We start from the raw sequence: 22,161 nt of genomic DNA, 5'->3' as shown, positions 1-22,161 counted from the left end.
CCCTGTGGGTCTCTGAGATGGGCTGGAGTAGGCAATTCAACCGGGTAGTACAGACAACCATATTCATTTTCTCACAGCTGCCTGGTGAGGCAGGCAGGGCAAGAAACACCATCCCTGTTCTACAGTTGGGGAAACCGAGGCCCCGCAGGCAGTGGCTTCTCCGAGGCTGCCAGTCCTGGCTGCCTTGCACCGTTCTGCCTAGCCCAGGCGACCCTGAAACATGCCCCTCGAGCCAGCCTTCCTCTCTAATGGTTCTTTCAGCTCCTGTCAGTTATCAGGAGCCCTGGCTCGGCTGACAGCCAGCGTGTCTGCTGCTGATGCTTGGATGCCCACATTCCTGGGCTGTGACAGGGAGCGCACCCGGAGCCCAGGCTGGGGGCACCCGGAGGGGTTCCACTTGGCTGCAAGCCCTGGGGCCCGGCTGTCTGGGGAGTGTCAGGAAGCAAAGAACTTTCTCTCCTTCTTACTGATGGGGGCAGAGGGAGATGTCTCTAGAGGCTGATATGGCAGGAGCTGGATAGGGTGCAGGCTCAGCCGGGCCCTGAGGCAACACCCGGCCCTATGGAGGACAGACGGAGAGGCAGGGGTGGGGGAGTGCGGAGGCAGGAAGTGTGAGGGGGCAGGAATGAGGCTAGGGGTCAGTGGCTGATCAAAGGAGAGCCATCTGAGCCGCAAGACTGAAAGACCTCAGGCTAGAAAGCCAGACCTAGCTGGATTTGTGTCCAAGCTCTGACATTTCTTAGCTGTGTGACTAGGGGTGAGGCTCCCACCACCTCTGACCCTCAGTTTCTTCATCCTTAAAGTCCTTAACACAGCCTGGTACATCCACAGCAAGCCTGCAGCGGAGCCCTTCTGAAGCCAGAGACACTCAGGGTTCACTCTCAGACTGCAATTGCATTTAAGAAGTGCACCTAAACAGATAAAGCCAATAGAATAATTTATCCTTCTTTTTTAAAAAAAAGTCATTTTAAACATTATTCAAGTTTAATACAGAGGACAAACTAGTGGTTACCAGTGGGGAGAGGGAAGAGGGGAGGGGATTAAGAGGTTTAAACTATGATGTGTAAAATAAGCTACAAGGATATATTGTACAACTCAGGGAATATAGTCAATATTTTATGATAACAAAAGAATTATTCAAGTTTATTAAACAAATTTTTAAGGTCTTATAAGATGTTCAACTTTCATCAGCTTCAAGATTTATGTTGCTCCCAAATTTTGCATATGACTGAACTTCCAAATCTAATACTCACTGAATTGACTGCAGTCTGGATTCTAAGGCATCAATTTCTTCTTGTAAATTTTTCTTTGCTTCTTCTAACACTTCTTGTGCTCATTGTTGAGAATGGCTCATGAAAACATCGCCAATTTTAAATCATTTTGATATCATTAAGCAGTCATCACCTGCAAGCATGATGTCCCCACAAGCATCTTCCAGATTTCGAAGTTGTTTCTTTTTTACTTCTATTTCTTCCTTCCGTTCTGGGATTCTACTTGTCTTCTGTGCAAATGTGTCTTTTGTTTGTCTTCAAAAGTAACATTGACATCTTCTGCAGCCACCTTCTTCACAGTGGCTGCCATCTTGGTAGAATCATCCATTCTTTACTTGATTCTGTTGAAAAGAAAACTGAATCTAAAAACACTCGGTGCAATGCTCTCAGAATCCATTTTCTTCTGTCCACTTCTGTCCTCTGCTTAGTTTGGCTGCTCTCACCTCAAAGGCCCTGTAAACCTCCAACCCTAAACTATTCAGCTCTTTCTCATTTCCCTCACCTCACCCCCAGTACTTTATTAAGCGGATTAACTTGGCCCCTTGTCCAGCAATAGGGAAAATAAAGGGAAAAACTGCAGGATCCCTCATAGGATTCCCTTTGGCAGGATGGGATCCTGTGTAGTGACCCCTGTCCCATTCCCATTACTACTATTATTTAAAGCTGTGACAGGACAAAAATGATTAACATATGAGTATTCAAGAGCTTGTCCTAACCCCTGTCCACTAAAAAGACTACATTTTCCCTTCAGTTTCTGCCCATCCTCGCCTGTAAGGAGGGTCTTGCAATGCCAGGTAGAATCTTTTACTTTGGGAATGGAGAACAGAGTTGGAGGGAAAGCAGAGAGGAACCAGATCAGAGGGCAGCAGGGAGGGGGAGGGACTTGGCAAAAGAAGTTAAACCTATTTACTTTCTTAAGAATACAGGAGGGAGGTTTCACTACTGCCCAAGATGTAGAAAGCTGGAAGGAGTAGTGCCCCCATCCTCACAAGAAAAAGCCAGATAAACTACAGATAAGATTATAAAGAGGCAGCTTTGGGAGTGAGGATGTGCAGGACTCTCATCTGGAACAAAACCCTTAAGCTACTTGGGCAAAGGTAGCGAACATTTTTGTCCCCAGGGGCACAGGCAAGATCCCACTGCTGATGAGAGAAGGCTAAAAGAAAACTCCCTCTACCCTGATAGAGGGCAGAGAACTGTCCCAGGCCCAGAAGCCTGAACTAATACCACTGCTAGAGGTCCCCTCCTGCCGGAGGAGGGCAGGAAATCCTATTCAGTGCAAGACTCACCACAAATGTAAGGCAGAGATTGGCTTCCATGGGGAGGAGGGGCAGGAATGCTGAGAAAGCCCCACCTCTGAGGCCCAGGCACACAGGTCCAGCCTAAGACTCAGCCAGGAACATGACAAAGAGGACATCTCCCCACTCACTGATCCAGACGTTGGGACTATCAGAGGAGGACTTTAAACACCTAAAATTAATATATTATAGAATCTAGTGGAAAAGGTGGACAACACACAAGAACAGATGGAAGAATTTCAGCAAACAGATGGAAACTCAGATTGAGTCTAGTGGAAATCCTAGAAATAAAAATCACAGTATCAGAGATGACAAATTCCTTCAGTGGCTCGTCAGTAGACTGAAAATGGCTGAGGGGTGATTCAGTGAAGACAGACCAATAGAAATTACCTAAACTAAGACACAAAGAAAATAAGAGTGACAAAAAACAAACAAGCAAAACAGAGAACTCAAGAGCTGTGAGATAATATCAAACAGTCTAACGTAAGTGTAATTGGAGCCCCAGAAAGGGGAGAGAGAGTGAGAGCAAGAGTGAGGGTCCTTTTATTGTTCAAGAGGAGGGTAGGGCTTCCCTGGTGGTGCAGTTGTTGGGAGTCCCCCTGCCGATGCAGGGGACAAGGGTTCGTGCCCCGGTCTGCGAAGATCCCATATGCTGCAGAGCGGCTGGGCCCGTGAGCCATGGCTGCTGAGCCTGCACGTACGGAGCCTGTGCTCCGCAACAGGAGAGGCCGTAACAGTGAGAGGCCCGTGTACCGCAAAAAAAAAAAAAAAAAAAGAGGAGGGTAAAGATATTAACTACATTGGATTTTGGTAAATTCATGATGCTCTTTTAATGTCTAAAGAAACTACTAAGAAGATAAAAACAGAGCATATATCTTGATATGATTTCAATTTTCTTAAATTTACTGTGGCTTGATTTGTGACCCAAGATGTGATCTATCCTGGAGAATATTCTGTGCGCACTTGAGAAGAAAGTGTAATCTGCTGTTTTTTGATGGAATGTCCCATAAATATCAATTAAATCTATCTGGTCTATTGTGTCATTTAAAGCTTGTGTTTCCTTATTTATTTTCTGTTTGGATGATCTGTCCATTGATGTAAGTGAGGTGTTAAAGTCCCCCACTATTATTGTGTTACTGTCGATTTCCTCTTTTATAGCTGTTAGCAGTTGCCTTATGTAATGAGGTGCTCCTATGTTGGGTGCATATATATTTATAATTGTTATATCTTCTTCTTGGTTTGATCCCTTGATCATTATGTACTGTCCTTCCTTGTCTCTTGTAACATTCTTTATTTTAAAGTCTATTTTATCTGATATGAGAATTGCTACTCCAGCTTTCTTTTGATTTCCATTTGCATGGAATATCTTTTTCCATCCCCTCACTTTCAGTCTGAATGTGTCCCTAGGTCTGAAGTGGGTCTCTTGTAGACAGCATATATATGGGTCTTGTTTTTGTATCCATTCAGTGAGCCTGTGTCTTTTGGTTGGAGCATTTAATCCATTCACGCTTAAGGTAATTATCGATATGTATGTTCCTATGACCATTTTCTTAATTGTTTTGGGTTTGTTTTTGTAGGTCCTTTTCTTCTCTTGTGTTTCCCACTTAGAGAAGTTCCTTTAGCATTTGTTGGAGAACTGGTTTGGTGGTGCTGAATTCTCTTAGCTTTTGCTTGTCTGTAAAGCTTTAGATTTCTCCATCGAATCTGAATGAGATCCTTGCCGCGTAGAGTAATCTTGGTTGTAGCTTCTTCCCTTTCATCACTTTAAGTATATCATGCCACTCCCTTCTGGCTTGTAGAGTTTCTGCTGAGAAATCAGCTGTTAACCTTATGGGAGTTCCCTTGTATGTTATTTGTCATTTTTCCCTTGCTGCTTTCAGTAATTTTTCTTTGTCTTTAATTTTTGCCAATTTGATTACTATGTGTCTCGGTGTGTTTCTCCTTTGGTTTATCCTGTATGGGACTCTCTGCACTTCCTGGACTTGGGTGGCTATTTCCTTTCCCATGTTAGGGAAGTTTTCGACTATAATATCTTCAAATATTGTCTCGGGTCCTTTCTCTCTCTCTTCTCCTTCTGGGACCCCTATAATGCAAATGTTGGTGTGTTTAATGTTGTCCCAGAGGTCTCTTAGGCTGTCTTCATTTATTTTCATTCTTTTTCTTTATTCTGTTCTGCAGCAGTGAATTCCACCCTTCTGTCTTCCAGGTCACTTATCCATTCTTCTGCCTCAGTTATTCTTCTATTGATTCCTTCTAGTGTAGTTTTCATTTCAGTTATTGTATTGTTCATCTCTGTTTGTTTGTTCTTTTATTCTTCAAGATCTTTGTTAAACATTTCTTGCATCTTCTTGATCTTTGCCTCCATTGTTTTTCCGAGGTCCTGGATGATCTTCACTAACATTATTCTGAATTCTTTTTCTGCAAGGTTGCCTATCTCCACTTCATTTAGTTGTTTTTCTGGGGTTTTATCTTGTTCCTTCATCTGGTACATAGCCCTCTGCCTTTTCATCTTGTCTATCTTTCTGTAAATGTGGTTTTTGTTCCACAGGCTGCAGGATTGTAGTTCTTCTTGCTTCTGCTGTCTGCCCTCTGGTGGTTGAGGCTATCTAAGAGGCTTGTGCAAGTTTCCTGATGGGAGGGACTGGTGGTTGGGTAGAGCTGGCTGTTGCTCAGAGCGTATATCTTTCAGACTAGTAGAGGGGAATATGGAATGGCACCAAATAATCAACCCAAATGAAGGTGAGAAAGGAGGGAAAAAGAAATAAAGTAAATAGAATAAATAGAAGCACAAGTAAATGATAGATATAAATCCAATATATCTGTATTTAAATAAATATAAATAGAGTAAATGCTCTAGTTCAAATACAGAGGTTTTCTGTTCATCAAAAGGCATGATAAAGAGTGAAACGCAAGCCATAAAGTAAGGAAAAACATGTGCAATGCATTACACCAGAAAAGAAATTACACCCAGAATATATAAAGAAGTTCTAGGAAATAATGAGAAAAAGATAAGAATCAAATTGAAAAATGAGCAAAAAAACTTGAACAAGCACTTCATAAAGAGAAAATTCAAATGGTCAATAAATATATGAAAATAAACTCAACTTTAAGAATAATCAGAAAAATGAAAATTAAAAATATGATTTCACTCAAAATAATTTGTCACTAGAGAAACACAAATTAAAACAATGACATTCTACTACACAATTATTAAAATGGCTAAAATCCAAAAACTGGACAATACCAAATGCTGATGAGGATGTGAAGTAACAGAACTCTTATTCACTGCTGGTGGGAGCGAAAAAATAATGTATATGTATACACACACACATATACTAGGCTTGGAAAAACTTGTACATATACAAAAATATTTCTAGCATAGCAAAAAACTAAAAACCGGGCTTCCCTGGTGGCACAGTGGTTGAGAGTCTGCCTGCCGATGCAGGGGACACGGGTTCGTGCCCCGGTCCGGGAAGATCCCACATGCCGCGGAGCGGCTGGGCCCGTGAGCCATGGCCGCTGAGCCTGCGCGTCCGGAGCCCGTGCTCCGCAACGGGAGAGGCCACAACAGTGAGAGGCCCGCGTACCTCAAAAAAACAAAAGAAAAAAAAAAACAAAAAAAAAACTAAAAACCATCCACTTTTGTTAGACTGGAAAATACATAGTGTTATGTCCATTCAATGGAATACTATACAACAGTAACAATGAACAGCCACATCCATCAACATAGAAATAACTTACAAACATAATGTCGAGTGAAAGAAGCAAATCATAGAAGGATAAATTCAGTATAACTTCACTTATATAAAGTTCAAAAACTGAAAAATGTATTATTTAGTCATGCACAAGTAGATGATAAACTATTAAAAAAAACAAAAACAAGGACATGACTATAATAAAAACCAGGAGAGTGGTTTTGTCTTGAGAAGAAAAGAGGAATGTGACAAGAAGAATCACAGACTTGGAGGGTGGCTGGCAGTGTCCTATTTCTTAACTTGGTTGGCTTCTACACGAATGTTTGATTTATAATTATCTTTTAAACTGTATAAAGCGTTATGTGCTCTTCTGCATAGATTATATATTTCTAATTTTAAAAATTATTAATGAAGAGTATAGAACCATCTATTCCTACTGCATTAGCCTCTTTCTAGTGCTAGGACTTTAGCCTGCTAACCTGCAGAGAGCAGTCAACCTACCCCCTCAGGCCCTGCCACTGGTAGAGGCAAGGTTGGTATCACTTAGGCATGACCTTCACCCACTCCCGCTACACTTCATGCCTTGCTCCCTAGTGCTACTATTTCTACCACCAGTGCACATTTCTGGCAATTCTCTTTGGCTTGGGTAGCTCTTATGCAGTTAACAACTATGTGCCAGGTACTGTTCTACGAACTGTGGATATAGCAGGGAACAAGACAAGAAAACTTTTCCTCAACCAATTTACATTATATTCTAGTGCAGGCAGACACATATGTCAATAAACAAAGAAGGTGGTTTCAGGTATTAAGTTTCATGGAACAGATTAAAATAGGGTAACATGGAGTCAGAAGTAGGCTTTTGCCAGGACAATGTGCGAAGGCCTTTCGGAGAAGATAATACTTGAGGGGAAACATGTCTGACGATGAAGGAAGCAGTTCTGTAGAAAAGACTTCAAGACAAAATTAACAGTAAGTGCAAAGGTCCTGAGACAGGAATCAGTTTGCCATGTCTAGGAACAGAGAGAAGGCTGCTGTGGCTAGAGCACATGAATGAGGAGAAGGACGAGATGAGGCTAGAGAGGTAGGCAAGGGTCAGTCGCACCAGGGTTATGGGGAGGGATGTCATCCTAAGTGCAGTGAGAAGCCATAGGGTGTTTGTTTGTTTGATATTTAACCCAAGGGTTAGTTACAAAGTTTAAAACAACTCTTTAACAACAGCTTAATTGAGGTATAATTCACAAGCCACAGAATTCCCCTTTTTAAAGTGAAAATTCAATTGTTTTTACTGTATTCACAGAGTTGGACAATCATCTCCACAAACAACTTTAGAATATTTGCATCATATCAATATGAAAAAAAAGATGAAAACCACATACCTGTTAGCAGTCACTTCTTCTCACCCCGAACCCCAAGCTCTAGGCAAAGGATGATCTACTTTCTGTATGGATTTGCCTATTCTGTACATTTCATATACATGGAATTATACAATAGGTGGAGTTTTGTGACTGGCTTCTTTCACTTGGCATTTTTGTTTTGGGCCCTTTTTTCTTTTTTTTGGCTTTCTTAGTGTAAAAACTTCTTTTTCCTTTACTTCTTTTCTGTCTATTAATTAATAAGAAAGAGATGTTGAAGTCTCTGAACATAATTATGATTTTGTCTATTTTTCCTTGTAATGCTAGCAGTTTTTCTATAATATATTTTGAAATTATTAGGTGCATATGCTTTTAGAATTATGTCCTTTTGATGAATTCACTCCTTTCTCATTAGGAAATGATATTCTTTATCCCTGATTATATTCTTTGCTCTGAAATCTACTTTATCTGACATTAATATAGTCACCCAAACTCTCTTTGTACTATTGATAGTATGGTATATATTTTTCAATCCTTAAAATTGAAGTATAGTTGACCTACAATATTATATTAATTTCAGGTGTACAACATAGTGATTCAATATTTTTTATAGATTATACTTCATTTAAAGTTATTATAAAATATTGGCTATATTCCTGTTCTGTAGAATTGATCCTATAATCTTGTATTATTTTATACATAGTAGTTTGCACCTCACTCCATTTACTTTTAACCTATTTATGACTTTATTTTTCAAGTGAGTTTCTTGGAGGAAGCACGACGTTGAGTCTTGGTTTTATATTTAATCTAATGCTTTATACCTTTTAGTTGAGGGTATATAATTTACATTTAATGTGATTATTTATATGGTTAGGGTGAAATCTATCATCTTGCCAATAGATCTATCTCTTTGTTCCCATGTATGCTCACCCAGCTTCCCTTAAGGACAACATCCCACATAACCATAGTGTGTTGTCAAAAATCATCACCTTCATTTTTGAGACTTATTTTCAGTGGGTACAGAATTTTAGGTTGATAGTTCCTTCAGTACTTTAAAATATTGTCCCACTCTCTTCTTGCTTGTTTCTGAAGAGAAATCTGTTATCCTTATTTTTGTTCCTTCGTGTTGCGGTATGTCTTTTTCCTCGTGCTGGTGCTAAGGTTTTCTCTTCATCCTTGATTTTGAGCAGTTGACTGTGAAGTGTCTAGGTACAGTCTTTCATGTTTCTTGTACTTGCAGTTCATTGAGCTTCCTGGATATGTGGGTTTATAGCTTTCATCAAATTTGGGGAAACGTTGGCCATTATTTTCAGGTATTTTTCTGTCCTCTACTCCCTTTTGTTTCCCCAGGGTACCAAATTACACACATATTAGACTGCTTGAAGTTGTCTCACAGTTAACTGATGCTCTTTTCATTTTTAAAAGTTTTCTTCTTACTCCCTGTGTTTCACTTTGAATAATTTCTATTATTGTCATTAAGTACCCTAATTTTTCTTCTGAAATGCCTAATCTGCTGCTAATCTCATTCACCGTATAGCTGATATTACAGTTTTCATCTCTAAAAGTTTCACTTGGCTCTTTATATCTTCTATGTCTCCATTTAAAATTTCAATACATATATGTAGTTATAAAAACATTTTAAAACGTTCCCCTCTGTTAGTTTTTACATCTGTGGTAATCCTGGGCCTGTTTTGATTATTTGAGTTTTCTTATTGTAGGTTGTATTTTCCTGCTTATTTGCATTTCTGATCATTTTTATTCGATGCAAGTAATTGTGAATATTACCTTGTTGAGTGTTGGATATTTTTATATTTCTATAAATATTATTGAACTTTGTTCTGGGGTGCACTTAAATTAGTTTGAAACAGTTTGATCCTCTTGGGGTATTTCTTTTAAGGTTTGTTAGGCAGGATGAGAACGGCAATTCATCCAGGGCTTATTATTCCCCACGACTAAGGCTAAACTCTTTTGAGCACTCTACCTGAAGCCTTGTGAAATATGTAGCTTTTCAGTCTGGCTGGTGGGAACCAACACTATTCCTGGCCTTGTGAGTGCCAGCTACTATTTCCTCTAATATTTCCAGGTGGTTCTTTCCCCAGTCCTTTGATAGTGTCTTCACACACATGTGCCAATCAGCATTCTGCTGAACACATGAGGTGTCCCTCTGCAGATCCCAGGAGTTTCTCTGTGACGCGCTCCTTCCCTGTTCTTTGTCCTGCACGGTCGATCTCCCTTAGTCTCTCTGGACTCTTAGTTCTCTCTTCTCAGGCACCAGCTCCTCCTGGGTTCTCCTGTTCTAGGGTCTGGAAACTCTCTCCTGTGTTAGGTTCCCCCCTCTCAAGAATCACTGTCCTTTGGTGTTTGTTGTCTAGCGTCTTGAAAACCATTGTTTCATATATTTCGTTTGGTTGTTGTTTTTTCAGGCAGAAGAGAAATCTAGTCCCTGTTATTCCATTTTGGCCAGAATCAGAAGACCGTGGCCTGAGGGGTCCTATTGAGGCATGTTTGTAGGTTGGAATGATCTAGGAAAGGGAGAGAGGGAGAGAGAGAGATGGTGCTGCAGAGAAAGGAGATAACTGAAGGAGGGAAATCCTTAAGAAGCAGGAGGATGTCATCCAGATCCCTGGGAGAGGGTGTGATCTTACTAAGGAACTGGAATACTTTCTCCATTATGACTAGAGGGAAGGCAGGCATGTGGGTCCAGCTGTAAGTAAATCAGTAGGAATAGTGGTTGAGAGAAGTGTCTTAAGTTGGGTTCCACCAGCAGACCATGAGACAAAGAGTTGTGTGTAAGTCATTCTTTAGGAGGGGATCCCTGGAAACACTATTACAGGAGTGGGGAAGTGAGGCAGGCAGGGGAAAGCAGCAAACAAAGGCAACATGACCAAGCAAGTTACCACTGCGGGTAACTGGAGCTTAGTGTGGGGAAAATGCCTCCGAGTTATCCCAAATTAAGAGGTGAGAGAGCTGGATTATTTTGTTATCAGCTCCCATTGGTCCCTGGTTGACTGGAGGGCCATAAATTTCCCAGCATTTCACTACCTGCATGGAGCACAACAGGTCCCTGTGCCAGAGAAAGCCCTTGGGCGGACGGAGAGGCCAAAGCTGGGAGATAGAGTCCAGCCAGCCGGCCCTGAAATGGAAACGCTTAAAGTGGCGATGAGTGGGGCACCAACAGCAGCTCAGCGTACGCTGCAGACGGTCACTGCCGCTTGTGAGTCCAGGGTTTAGTCTATACAATATGAGGCAAGGTCATTGTCTGAGGGGGAGATTTGAGGGATGAGGAAATGTCACTCTCAGTTGGGGTGTCCTAAGTGAGACTGCACAGGCCCGGGTGCTACAGCTGTTGATCAGCCCTTGATTTTAATACAGGCACACACGTGTGTGTGCACAGGCAGCCATCTTCCTCAGAGCTCCCCCACGGCGCCGAGTCCATAGGGCTGTGTAAGGCACACAGCACAGATGTGGCGGAGGGAGCAAGAAGCAGTGGAAAGAGCACTAAACGTGGAGCCACGAGCCCTGGTTCTTCCCTTTAGTGATCTGTGAGATGCCAGGAACTGGTTTCCCAGTCAGTAAAATGGTGCTAACTTACCTCCCAGGACTATTGTGAGAAAGAAGGGAAACAGGGCACGTGAGAGCACTCCATAAACTTAGAGCACTGTGTACACACTGCCAGAGGCCACCTGGTACTTGTAAGACGCCCCACAGAAAGACTCGCTAAAGAAAACCCACACAAAATCACAAGCAAACCTCTGGTAGGTCAACAAAAGACTTGATATTGAAAGTGTGGTCTGTGGTTCAGCAGCACTGGCATCATCTGAGATCTTGTTAAAAATGCAGAATTCAGATACCAGCCCAGAACTGAACCCAAATTACTGAATCAGAATCTGCTTTTTAACAAATCCCCACGTAGTTCAAATGCACAAAGAAGCAGGAGCGTCACTGGTCCTGTGCTCGGGTCAGGGCCTGCCTCTGTTCCCTCACTTACCCCTCTGACTTCTGGGGCAGCTCAGCTGCCTCCACCTTAGATTTTGGGCTCTGGTCTGGATCTGCTCCAGGGAGAGACTGAGCCTGAATTATGCCCCCCTCTTACTCCTTTAGCAAGGCTGTGTATTCTCATTGCGGAGCTGAAAAACTATAACTATGTTCATAATAATGATTCTGAAGAAATAAGAGATGGCAGAATCATGTTCAGGATGGTAGGATAATGTATTTCTGAAATTTACGTTCTAAAGAGGTTAAAATTAACAACAACAACAATGTCCTGTTGCTTAATTTATTTGAACTGTGGCAATCCGGAAAAGTCGTCACTATGAAATGACTCATTCCCTGAGGGTTCTGAATAAGATTCTAAAATCACCACCCATGGTTTTCCTGCACTTTGAAGTGACAGAACAAATGACAACAGAGATGGGCACTGTGCTCTGAGTCCAGAGTGGCTGATACACAAATATCTCACAACAATAACATCCTCATCCAAAAACAGCCTGCAATAAGGATGTTATTTCTGGGATTTGCTCGTGCATTTTAATGTTAATAAGCATTTGTGCAACTGTGGGCAGAGCCCCAGGACCAGAATGGTCTGAGGTTTTTTTATACAGCCAATCAACAAATTTGTTGATGCCTCATCCACGCCAGGTCCTACGCTAGGGACATGAAGCGGAATCCAACTCCCAGAGCAAAACTTTCATGGAGCAAAAATTGGGAGGCATAATGAAAATATAGAAGAGCTATAATGGAGATATAGATGAGAGGCTCAGGAGGAAAAGGTTCGGGAAAGTATCTCTGGAAGTGACCTTGGAGATGCAGGGTGAGAAGGGATTTGGTCAGTAATCAGGGATAAGTGCAGTGTAGTAGGAACACAAGGCCCAGGAGGTGAAAGAGCTTGTCAGGGTTCTTTTTCCAGCAGGATAACAATCTAATGCTATGGAGAAAAACTGAAGATAAATAGTCCTTTCGATCATGTAACAAACCACGGATAACTCCATGAGACCCTGACAGAATGCTTTGTTGGCCTCTGGGTGTGTAACAGCCTCCAGGGGACTGCTCTGAGCTCACTGCTCCCTAGTCACTCCACACTCAAGCCCAATTTCCCACCCCATCTTTGGGTTACCTGCCTATTCCATTCTCCTACCCTCTTGCCCATGGAAGATGTCTACCCTCCTTCCAGCATCAGCTCTGGTGTTGCTAATGAAACCCAGAATTAGAAGAAAAGGAGTTGATCTTTCTTGGTTTGGGACAACTTGAGGCTGAAGTACTTATAGGAAATCCACTTGAGGATGTCTCAAGGCAGTTGGTTTTGGCTCAGGGAAGAGATAATATTGTAAATACGGATTTGAGACGTAACAAAAAATTGAAGCAAATGTTACCTACCCACCTACCTGCTTCTGTTCCTGAATATCTTCTTTCTCTTCTGTTGTAATGGATGAACCCAGCACGTCCGCAAATCCCTTCCCTTCCCACTATTCAAGTACGGTGCACGAGGGCTTCCATGGTGGTGCAGTGGTTAAGAATCTGCCTGCCAGTGCTGGGGACACGGGTTCAAGCCCTGGTCTGGGAAGATCCCACATGCCACAGAGCAACTACGCCCGTGCACCACAACTACTGAGCCTGCACTCTAGAGCCCGCGAGTCACAACTACTGAAACCCATGCGTCTAGAGACTGTGCTCCGCAACAAGAGAAGCCACTGCAATGCAAAGCCCACTCACTGCAGCGCGAAGCCTGCTCACCGCAACGCAAAGCCCACTCACCACAATGAGAAGCCCGCGCACCGCAATGAAAGGTAGCCCCCGCTCTCCGCAAATAAGAAAGCCTGCGCGCAGCAACTTAGACCCAACGCAGCCAAAAATAAATAAATAAAGAAATTAATATTATAAAAAAACAATAAAGAACAGTGCACGAGCAATTCTCCTCTCTCCTGCATTATAAACTTTCTCCTCTCCATCGGATCAATCCCATCAGGCATCCCATTTCCTTAAGTTACAAAACTAAAATAAAAAACAAACTTCTTGACCCCACTTGCCTTTCTAGAAATTGCTCCTTTACAGCAACTCATTGAATTATCTATATTCTCAGTCACCAGTTTCCTCCTCACATTCTCCTCTAGCTTTTATCCCTATCTCCGCCATAACTGCTCTTCCCAAAGTCACCAATGACTTCACATGGCTAACTCTGTGAGTTCTCATTTTATTTGACTTAGCAGCTTTCTTCAGCTGTTTCCAAGAAACTACCACCTCAATCTCCAGCTTTACCTCCCATCCTTCTGGCCACTCCTTCTCAGTCTCTTTTCTGGTTCTGCCTCATCTTCCTGACCCCTGTGTGCTGGACTGCCCAGGGATCAGCCCTTGGACCTCTTTTCTTCCCTACCTATCTACTTGACTTTTCCACTTGACATCTAGCAGGTATCTTGAATTTAGTTTATCCTAAACTGAGCCTTTGATATTCTCCTTCAAAATTAGATCTTCACAACATTGTAAAGCAACTATACTCCAATAAAACTTAATTTTTTAAACATTAGATCTTCCCATAGTCTTTCCTACTTCAGTTAATGGCTATTCTACTCTTCCAAATAGCTCGTGACAAAATCTTGTGTTGATGATGATGCCAGCAAAATGGTGGAGTAGTCAGCTCCAAGCTCCCATCGTCCCACAGAAACATTGAAAAACAAGCAGAAACTGTCAGAACCAACTTTGTCAGACTCTGGAATATAGACAAAGGTTTACAGCAATAACCAAATGCTGAATCAAGCAAAAGGCAACTTGAAAAGTGCGGGATGGTCACTAGGGGCTGGGGGGGGGCAGGAATAGAAGTTATTATATAATGGGTACTGAGTTTCAGTTGGGGATGAGGAAAAAGTTCTGGAGACAGATAGTGGTAATGGTTGCACAACAATCTGAGTGTACATAATGCCAATGAACTATGCACTTAAAATGGTTAAAATGGTAAACTTTATGTTAAGTATATTTTACCACAATAAAAAAAATGAGACAGAAAAAAAACATAGGAAAGCTTTATGGCATTTTACTAGCCTTCACCCTATCCTCTCCCGGGCTTGGTAGTAGTCTTAAAGATGTCCATGTTATCAGTGTAGGACCCTGGTTCCTGGTTCTGGAAGGAGCACAGCAAATCTTATTTGCAAATTATTGTGTACATCTGGTCTAACCTACCTCAGGGCTATTTGAAGGACCGACGCAAGGCACTCATTGCTGTTTCACTTAAATCAGAACTCACTCAGGCTGAAAAAGCAGCATACATTGGTTGAAAACATGGTAAGGCTGACAAACAACCTGTAGACACCTGAAGCAAAAGATTATGGTTGAGACATCAATAAACCACCTAAGGACTGGGAAGAAAAGCTGGGGAAGTGTTTTTTTGGGGGTGTGTTTTTTTGTTGTTGTTGTCTTGTTTTTTTGAAACTAGGGCATTCAAAAGCACCTGTATATATAAGGAGAAATTTAGAAAGCCATGCATATACTTAGGAAAAAAACTGAGAGGACCTCAAGCTTTCACCTCAGGATGGTCTCTAAGCTCAGTGGAAGTCTGGGTAAGTGTTGAAGGGCCACAGCACAAAGCCAATCTGCAAATACAAGGGTGTGTGTGTGTGTGTGTGTGTGTGTGTGTGTGTGTGTGTGTGTGCGTGTGCGTGTGTGTGTATGTGTGTGTGTGTGTGTGTTTGCTTAGCTCCTGGGGTTCAAGGAAATCTCTGTCAAACGCTAGTTGAATACATGCTGAGGAATAGAGACTTCAGTGACCACACATGAAAAGGAAAACAGTTTCTGAAAAAAAAATAGTTAGGAGAAGTCATTAGACAAGTGAACGATAGCTTTTAACAATCAAAATCAAAAACAAAGAAACACCAAAACAAACAAACAAAAAACCCTGCAAACCCCAGGGGGAAAGGGAAAATCTGATGTCCAGAGTTACCACATCATAATATTCAGATCTTCACTTTTCAACAAAAAAACCACAAAGTATACAAATAAAAAATAGAGTACAACCCATTCAGAGAAACAAAATTAACTGAAAGCCACCCAGAAAACTCAGACATTGGACTTACTACACAAAGCCTTTAAAATAACTGTCTTGGGCTTCCCTGGTGGCGCAGTGGTTGAGAGTCCGCCTGCCGATGCAGGGGACAAGGGTTCATGCTCCGGTTCAGGAGGATCCCACATGCTGCGGAGCGGCTGGGCCCGTGAGCCATGGCCGGCTGAGCCTGTGCATCCGGAGCCTGTACTCCATGGTGGGAGGGGCCACGGCAGGGGCCACGGCAGTGAGAGGCCCGCGTACCACAAAAAAAAATAAAAAATAAAAAAAATAAAATAACTGTCTTAAATATGCTCAAAGAGCTAAAGGATAACATGGACAAAGAACTAAGGATAACATGGACAAAGAAATAAGGAAAGTGATGTCTAAACAAAATGAGAATATCAATAAAGACAAATTAGAAAAAGGAACCAACAGAAATTCTGGAGATGAAATATACAATTATTAAAATGAAAACGTCATGGAAAAAGTATAAAGGTTCCTAAAAAATTAAAAATAAAGCTACCATATGGTCCAGCAATCCCACTTCTGGGTATATATCCAAAGGGAATAAAATCAGTATCTCTAAGAGATATTTGTACTCCATGTTCATTGCAGCATTATTCCCAATAGCTAAGACATTTGTCCATCAACAAATGAATGGATAAAGAAAATGTGTGTGTATGTGTGTTATATATATATATACAATGGAATATTATTCAGCTTTTAAAAATAAGGAAATTCTGTCATTTTCAACAACATGGTTGAATCTGGAGGACATTATGCTAAGTGAAATAAGTAAGACACAGAAAGAAAAACATTGCATGATCTCACTTATATGTGGAATCTAAAACAGGAGAACTCATGAAAGCAGAGTAGAATGGTGGTTGCCAGGGGCTAGGAAAATGGGGGAGATGTTGGTAAATAAGTTTTTTTAAAACTTCACTAGAGGGGCTCAACAGCGAATCTGAGAATGCAGAAGATGGAATCAGTGAACTTGAAGATAAGACAACTGAAATTATCCAGTCTGAGGAGCAGAAAGAGAAAAGAATGAAGAAAAATGAGCAGAGCCTAAAAGGCTGGTGGAACACTAGCAAACAGATAAATATATGCATTATGGGAGTCCCAGAAGGAGAAGAAAGAGAGGGAAGGGCAGAAAGAATATTTGAATAAATAATAACTGAAAACTCCCCAAGTCTAATGACAAACACATGAATCTACACATTCAAGAAGTTCAATGAACTCCAAGTAGATAAAGTTACAGATCCACACTAAGACACATCATAATCAAACTGTCAAAAGACAAAGAGACAATCTTGAAAGAAGCGAGAGGGCAGCAACTTGTCATGTACAAAGACTCTTCAATAAGATTAACAGCCAATTTCTCACCAGAAACCATGGAGCCCAGAAGGCAGTGGGATGACATATTTAAAGTGCTGAAAGAAAAAAAAAAAAAAACCTGTCAATCAGGAATTCAATATCTGGCAAAACTGTCAAAAATAAGGGAGAAATTAAGACATTTCCAGACAAACAAAAGCTAAGGGACTTAATTACCATTAGTTCTTCCCTAAAAGAAATGCTAAAGGGAGTCCTTCGGGTTAAAACAAAAGGCCTCTCAACAGTAACTTGAAGCCATATGAAGAAATAAAGATATCCAGTAACTACATAGGCAAATACAAAAGCTATTATTATTATAATTTTGGTTTGCAACTCTACTTTTTACTTCTTATATAAAAGACAAATGCATTAAAAAATTATAAATGTTATTGAGCACACAATGTATAAAGATGTAATTTGTGATTACAACATAAAGAAGGGATGAAGTTTTATAGGGGCAGAGTTTTGTATGCTATCAAAGTTAAGTCAGTATCAATTCAAACTAGATTGCTATAATTTTAGGATATTCAATGTAATCCCCATGGTAACCACAAAGGAAATATCTAAATATCTAAAAAATATACTCAAAGGAATTGAGAAGGGAATCAAAACATTTCACTACAAATAATGAACTAAACACAAAAGAAGGCTGTAATGGAGGAAATGGAGGATAAAAAAGGTATAAGACATATGGAAAACAAACACCATATGGCAAAAGTAAGTCCTTCCTTATTAATAATTACATTAAATGTAAATGGATTAAACTCTCCATTCAAAAATATTGGCAGATTGAATTAAAAAAAGATCAAATCTGCTATACACAAGAGACTCATTTTAGATCCAAAGACACAAATAGATTGTAAGTGAAAGGATAGAAAAATATACTCCATGCAAATGGTGACCAAAAGAGAGCTGAGGTGACTAAACTAAATATCAGACAAAATAGACTTTAAGTAAAAACTGTTAAGAGACAAAGAAGCACAATGTACACTGATAAAAGGGTTGATTCATCAAAAACACAAAACAATTATAAGGATATATACACCAAACAGAGCTCCAGAATACATGAGGCAAGTATTAATAAAACTGAAGGGAGAAATAGTTCCACAATAGAGACTTGTGGAGACTTCAGTACACCACTTTCAATCATGGATAGAACATCTATGGGAATGAAGCTAGAAATCAATAAAAGAAGTAAAACTGAAAAATTCACAAATATGTAGAAATTAAACAACACACTCATATAACCAACAGTTGAAGAAATCACAAGAAAAACTAGAAAATATCTGAATTAATGAAAAAAAAAAGACCCAACATACCAAAGTGTAGGGAATATAGCAAAAGCAATGCACAGGGAAATTTATAGCTGTAAATACCTACATTAAAAAGAAAGCTCTCAAATCAATAACCTAACTTTACATCTTGAGGGACTAGAAAAAGAAGAAAAGCTAAGACCAAAGCTAGCAAAAGAAAGGAAATAATAAAGAATAGAATGGAGATAAATTAAACAGAGAATAGAAAAACAATAGAATCAATGAAGCCAAAAGTCAGCTATTGGAAGAAAAAACTGGCAACGCGTTAAGTACTGACAAAAAAAAAAAACCTATAAAGATCCTTATGCAATATAGTTTACAGTAGGTAACTAATAATAAGTGCTTAGTAAACACATTTCTCCCAAAATGCTAGAGGAACCTAGCAGTGGGGGAGGGGGTGGGGGGGAATGAATCCTCCTTGAAGAGATCTGGACAGTCCTAGTGAAGGAGGTGAAATTCAAGCTGGGCTTTGAGAAATGAGTGAGACTTTCTAATGCAGAGCATAATGTGTGTGCGGTGGGGGAGATAGGCAGTAGGCCAGGGTAGTGAAATGAGTTAAGAATCTAGAAATGTAGGTTGAAGCTTTGGCTAAGACCCTTGAATGCCAGCTTCATACTACAGTACTGGGGAACCACTGAAGATGTTAGAGAAAAAGGACATAAGGAGATGAGACTAGCATCAGAAAATAAATGTTAAATATATTTTTCTGCTCCAATGGACCAACATAACTCCAAATATTTTGTAAATGTATTAATTCATTTTACCAGCTCTAATGGCTTAAAACTTAATGACTTCTCATTGTTCTTAGAAAAAAGACCCAAACCTTTATAATAAGCTCCAAGATCCATATAGTTTGGTCTCCACCTTCCGCTCCCACCACGCTCACTGCCCTTGCTCTCCATGCTGCTGTCACACTGGCCTAAGTTCCCCTTCCACCACAAGGGTTTTTATCTGCTGTCCATCTACTGGACAGCTGTCCCCCTCCTCTATGCCTAGTTCAATCCTCTTCCTTAAGATTACACTTTAAACAATCCTTCCTGAGGGAAACTCCCCAACTTCCCATTTATATGCTATCATGGCACTATTTCCCTGTCATGGCATTTAGCACTGAATACATTTAGGTGTGATCTTTGATGAACATATCTCCTTTGCTAGGCTGAAGCTCCATGAGGACAGGGGCTTCTCCCCCTGGCTGACAATTGTATCCCCGATGTCAGCCCAAAGAAAGTACCCAGTAACTATTTATTTGAAGGAAGAGAAAGAAAAGTCAGAAAGAACCACTTGGGAGGAATATTACTCATCTATGCCTTTTTTAAAAGTAGGAATTATAATTCATTCCATCTTCTGCTGTTTTAAGCCTCTTAGAGCTTGTCCAAACTCACATGGCTTGTCAGGATTCAAACCAAGGCTTGTTGGGTTTTTTTGTTTTGTTTTCAAAGCAAGCACATGTTTTCAGTTACAGTGTATACATAAGCAAGGAAGAGAGAAAAAGGCACAGTGAGCCTTCTCACAAGTACAAAATCTACAGTGTTTCTTTTTTCAATATGTATATAGGTCGTCAAACCTCACTTACTTAAAGGCTTACAAACCTGCAAGCAGAGGCAGAAGACTTTTTTCACTATCCTTTCTTGGAAAGGCCTTGCTTATATGGTGCTTTTTTACTCCACTTCCTCTTATCAGGAGCTTGTGACACATAATTAAACTCAAACTGAATTGAGCACCTCTGTTTGAGGCACGTAAGGCTGGTGAAAAGATAGTGTTATAAACAAACGCCAAGTTCCTCTGTCCTTCCAAAGGCCAGTCCTGTGTCTGGTGGCACACACTCCTCTAGAGAAAGCAGCAACTTGTGTGACTTGGCACGATACCTATTAGCGCATAATTTGTGAGTTTTGGTACATCATTTTTCTCCGAGCCCTCAGTTTTCTATTTATAGAGGAGTGGTATAAATACTAGACTTAAAAAAATACAGCTCGTAACTCTGTGCCTGGCATTTTTTTGAGATGAATCTGCTTTGTAAAAAATGCCTGACATTTTTACATAAACTATTTCATTTAGTCTTCACAATAATCCTATGGGGTCAGAAACATTCACTTTGTATTATGGGGAAAGTGACTTCCTCAAGTTCATATGACCAATAAACAGAGGAGCCTGGGACTCAAATACAGACCACCTGACCACTATTTCCTTTGCACTATCCCAGGTGCTACTGAGGTCTCCTAGCCCAGCAGGCGATTGACAGAACCTCACAAAGAAATGTATTTAAAGGCATTTTCAACTATAAAGCTCTGTACAGTTTTAAGGATGTTAAGCAATTTGTTACATTAGAGGAAGAACGAGAACCTGATTAAGATTTTAAGGGTGATGAATTAATTTCCAGAAAACAGCTTACTTTTCTCTTAAGAGTAGTAATATTTCTGTACTTCAAAAGCTCTCAATTTAAATAATAAAATAGAAAATAATTCAATTGAGAAATTGGCAAAGGACATTTCTCCATAGATGTATGAACAGCCAATGAGCACATGAAAAAAATGCTCATCATTAGCCATCAGGGAAATGTAAATCAGAACCACAATGAGGTACCACTTCATACACTAGCATGGCTATAATTAAAAAGGCAAATTATAGCAAGTGTTGGTTAAGATGCAGAGAAATTGCAACTCTCCTACACTGCTGGCAAGGATGTAAAATGTGTAGTCACTGTGGAAAAGAGTTTGGCAGTTCCTCACATTGTTAAAAATACTTACCATATGACCCAGCAATTGCACTCCTAGATATTTACCCAAGAGAATTGAAAATTTATGTAAAACTTGTACACAAATGTTCGTAACAGCATTATTCATAAGAGCGCAAAAGTGGAAACAACCCAAATGCCCATCAACTGATGAATGGATAAAATGTGGTATATCCACACAATGGACTATTACTGAGCCATAAAAAGTAAGGGAGCACTGATACATGCTACAACATGAACCTTGAAAACACTATACTAAGTGAAAGAAGCTAGTCACAAAAGACCACATATTGTATGATTCCATTTATATGAAATGTCCAGAATAGGCAAATCCATAGAGATAGCAATTAGTTTAGCGGATGCCTAGGGCTAGGGTGGTGGTGGTTTCAGGGGTACAGGGTTTCTTTTGGGGTTATGCAAATGCTCTAAAATTGACTGTTGTGATGACTGCCGAACTCTGTGAATATACTAAAAAACCACTGAACTGTATACTTTAAATGGGTGAATTGTATGACATGTGAATTAATCTCAATAAAACTACTTTTTTTTAAGTTCTCTAAGTTCACCATAAACTGCATCTGCAGTACAAAGTATTTATCAACGTTTACTTTAAACCAAATGGATTTTTCTTATCACTGTCTTTAACAGTTAGGGTTTATTAATTTTGTAGCATTTGCATTGTAATCTCTGAATATCTTTCACGTGGATGACTTAAATTTACATTTAACTTACGGACTTAAACATATGAAATACTAATAGATGTAATGCTAAGACTTTCAATAAAAGTATGCCTGGAGATCCATGTATGGCATCACCACCCATCTACTTAATCAAGAAATCTAAGAGCCACTCTTGTTACCTCTTTCCTTTAGCCTTCGTATCCATTTCATCAGCAGGTAACCTTGTTTATCAACTCCATTAGGGTAGGATTTTCTGTTTATTCACTACGGTATATTCCTGGTGCTTAGAATGGCACCTGGCACACAGAAGATGCTTAATTAATATTTGTCGAATAAACTGAAATTCATGCTCTCCTTGAAATTAACAACTTTAAAAGAAAAAAGATTATATCCCACACTTGATAGTTTGTTAAAATATATA

General features: G+C 40.2%; 1 protein-coding gene and 1 pseudogene across 1 annotated transcript in view; one reads left to right on the top strand and one right to left on the bottom strand.

Annotated features, from left to right (window-relative positions):
* LRRC32 (leucine rich repeat containing 32) overlaps positions 1 to 22,161 on the top strand; it is a 353,559-nt gene that overhangs the window by 80,470 nt on the left and 250,928 nt on the right. The gene's annotated exons all lie outside the window — the stretch shown is intronic.
* Positions 1,178 to 22,138, bottom strand: LOC132526173 (prefoldin subunit 4-like; annotated as a pseudogene).

The sequence above is a fragment of the Lagenorhynchus albirostris genome, chromosome 9 (genome assembly GCF_949774975.1).
Source record: "Lagenorhynchus albirostris chromosome 9, mLagAlb1.1, whole genome shotgun sequence".
NCBI lineage: Eukaryota > Metazoa > Chordata > Mammalia > Artiodactyla > Delphinidae > Lagenorhynchus > Lagenorhynchus albirostris.
The sequence above is the reverse complement of the archived record's forward strand: the minus strand, read 5'-3'. Positions and strand labels throughout refer to the sequence as shown.